This window comes from Mercenaria mercenaria, chromosome 10, assembly GCF_021730395.1.
Source record: "Mercenaria mercenaria strain notata chromosome 10, MADL_Memer_1, whole genome shotgun sequence".
NCBI classification, from domain to species: Eukaryota; Metazoa; Mollusca; class Bivalvia; order Venerida; family Veneridae; genus Mercenaria; species Mercenaria mercenaria.
In genome coordinates, this window is record NC_069370.1 from 23,704,074 (window position 1) to 23,707,531 (window position 3,458).

The following is a 3,458-nucleotide window of genomic DNA, read 5'->3' on the forward strand; positions in this document are numbered from 1 at the left end:
GCTTAACTAAGAAATAATTATTAATGCACAATTTCAATGTACACAATTATTCAACAAGTACATTTTTTTCCCAATAGCAGTAACAATGAAGTCTCTTGCAAAAAGTAGTTCTGTAATGTTTATAATTAATAATAATGACATATTATCAATTCTACAAAAATGCATTTCAAACAAATTAAAGTAAATCAGTTATTTCCTACAACTACGTTAAAATTATGTTAAAAATCAGCACTTTCAGCAGTTTTGAATAATGGCACTATTTTTTTTGTCATTTCAGTAAACTTCAGTAATAAGACTCTACCAAATATTGTCAACTGACAAAATATATGTTATTTTTCAATCAATTACAGTATTCTAAGTACAGAAGAATCAATTTTTTCACTTCTTTTTTGTGTTTATGGTATATTAAGAGACCATTTGTGTTAACAGACCAGGTAGGGAATCTTATTTATATACGTCCAAATTATATTGTATGCCAAATACATGAAATAAAGTCCTTTGTGTCAGAGACAAATGGCTTGAACGTCAACTTTGTCTCTTTTTATTAAGCTGAAGTACTTTTACATCAATGACAAAATGTTAATGGAAAAATACTTGAAGCAAATACATGTACTCTCAGATACAAAATGTTTCCTTCTATACAATAAATAATGCACATTCTTAATTGTACATCAACATCAAACTCAGTAAAATATATATATATGAATATTTTTATCACACTAACTCATTTCTGTTGTAAGTACTGCCATAATATAGACAAGGCTTATTCTACAAAAGTAACAAAACAGGCATAATTTCAGGATATAGCATATCAACACTGCCCTTCCATCACACTCTAAACAAGAGCTGCCCGTAAGACAGCACGCTCGACTTTTCTCAGTGCTTGACTCTGAATTTGAGCTTTGCCAGTAAAAAAAAAAAAAGTTTAAAAGGGGCATAACCCTGTCAAATTCAAATTAAAGTTATGACAATTGTGTCTCCTGGTGTAGACTTTGATAGTAAATAACTGTTTTGAGTTTCAAGTCAAAAGCTTTAATAGTAACAGAGATATTTGACTTTATCAAAATTTTAACAAAATTTTCAAGTTAAAAAGGGGCATAATTCTGTCAAAATTCAATTCAGTGTTATGGGGATTGTTTCTCCTGGTGTAGACTTTGATAGTAAATAAGTATTTTAAGTTTCAGGTCAATAGTTTTGATAGTAACAGAGATATTTGACTTTATCAAAAACTTTAACCAAAAATTCTAAGTTAAAAAGGGGCATAATTCTGTCAAAATTCAAAGCAGGGTTATGGGTATTGTTTCTCCTGGTGTAGACTTTGATAGTAAATAACTATTTTAAGTTTCAAGTCCATAGCTTTGATAGTAACAGAGATATTTGACTTTATCAAAAACTTTAACCAAAAACTCTAAGTTAAAAAGGGGCATAATCCTGTCAAAATTCAAATCAGAGTTATGGGGATTGTTTCTCCTGGTGTAGACTTTGATAGTAAATAACTGTTTTAAGTTTTAAGTCAATAGCTGTGATAGTAACAGAGATATTTGACTTTATCAAAAACTTTAACCAAAAATTCTAAGTTAAAAAGGGGCATAATTCTGTCAAAATTCAATTCAGTGTTATGGGGATTGTTTCTTCTGGTGAAGACTTTGATAGTAAATAACTGTTTTAAGTTTTAAGTCAATAGCCCTGATAGTAACAGAGATATTTGACTTTATCAAAAACTTTAACCAAAAATTCTTAGTTAAAAAGGGGCATAATTCTGTCAAAATTCAATCAGAGTTATGGGGATTGTTTCTCCTGGTGTAGACTTTGATAGTAAACTAGAGCTACTTTTGAGAAAAGCGCATGTATCCAACAACTGCCTAATCATCTAAACACTAAGTGTTTTTATACTGTTTAGTCACAACAAATATACCTTTGAAGAGTAAAATGGCTGATTTTCAGTAATTCAAGGGCCATAATTCTGAAGTGCCTATGCCAATTTTGCTAGTTATCGAACCTGGGAGAGGAATTATGGTCATACACATTTTGTTTAAGTTTGGTGCAGATCGGATAAAAAATGTTTGACTTGAGTGTGGACAAGATGAATGGTTTTTGGTGCATGTTTGAGAATGAAGACTTCAGCATTTTTATGAGTCTAGGTGATTCATTAGTTACTGTCAAGGGCCATAATTCCGAAGTGTCTTAACAGATTTGGCTAGTTATCAAACTTGGCCAAGGTCTTATTTGCAAACACATTTTGTTCGAGTTTGGTGAAGATCGGATACGAAATGTTTGACTTAGAGTGCAGATAAGATGAATGGTTTTTGGTGCATGTTTGAGAATGAAGACTTCAGCATTTTTATGCATCTAGGTGATTCATAAATTATTGTCAAGGGCCATAATTCTGAAGTGTCTTGGCCGATTTAGCTAGTTATTAAACTTGGCTGAGGTCTTATGGTCAAACACATTTTGTTCAAGTTTGGTGAAGATCGGATGAGAAATATTCGACTTAAGAGTGCGGACAAGATGAATGGTTTTTGGTGCATGTTTGAGAATGAAGACTTCAGCATTTTTATGCATCTAGGTGATTCATAAATTATTGTCAAGGGCCATAATTCCGAAGTGTCTTGGCTGATTTAGCTTGTTATCGAACTTGGCTGAGGTCTTATGGTCAAACACATTTTGTTTAAGTTTGGTGAAAATCGGATCAGAAATGTTCGACTTAAGAGTGCGGACAAGCTTTGTGACAGACACACACACAGACAGACTGGAGTAAATCAATATGTCTCCCACACCACTGTGTGGTGGGAGACATAATAACTATCTTAAGTTTCAAGTCAATAGCTTTGATAGTAACAGAGATATTTGACTTTATCAAAAACTTTAACCAACGGCGATGCCGACGCCAATGTCGGGGCGAGTGCAATAGCTTTACATTTTCTTCGAAAAGTCGAGCTAATAATAAATTAAACAAGAAATCACTGTTGCCACTTGCATTGAAATTGTTTAAACCAGTATTTTTATGCTGTCCCAGATCACCTTGACCTTCAAACACTTGCCACATTTTCCAACTTGGGACAATTTTTCATTTTTATATGGATCCCTTCCTTACCTTCAAAGAATTTTCCAGAACAAACACTTATAACATTTACACATTACTTATTTTCAAACTACATTGCCCCAACCATCCTTTTTTAAAAGTTAGTGTTTCTTTTCCATTGCCATGGCAACCAGAATTATCAATTGAATAAACTTCTTTGATCGACTTTGGTAAATGACTACCCTTGGGACAAACAGGCCAAGTTGCATTAACTTCCACCAAAGTGTTTCAGAGATGTCATTTGAAAAGTGTGGACAGATGGATGGCAGACAGATGGATGGATGACATTATGCTGAGTGATCACAATAGCTCATCCAGAACTAATCTGAGCTAACAAGCATCATCACAATTTGCCAAATAAGAGATAACACTGATA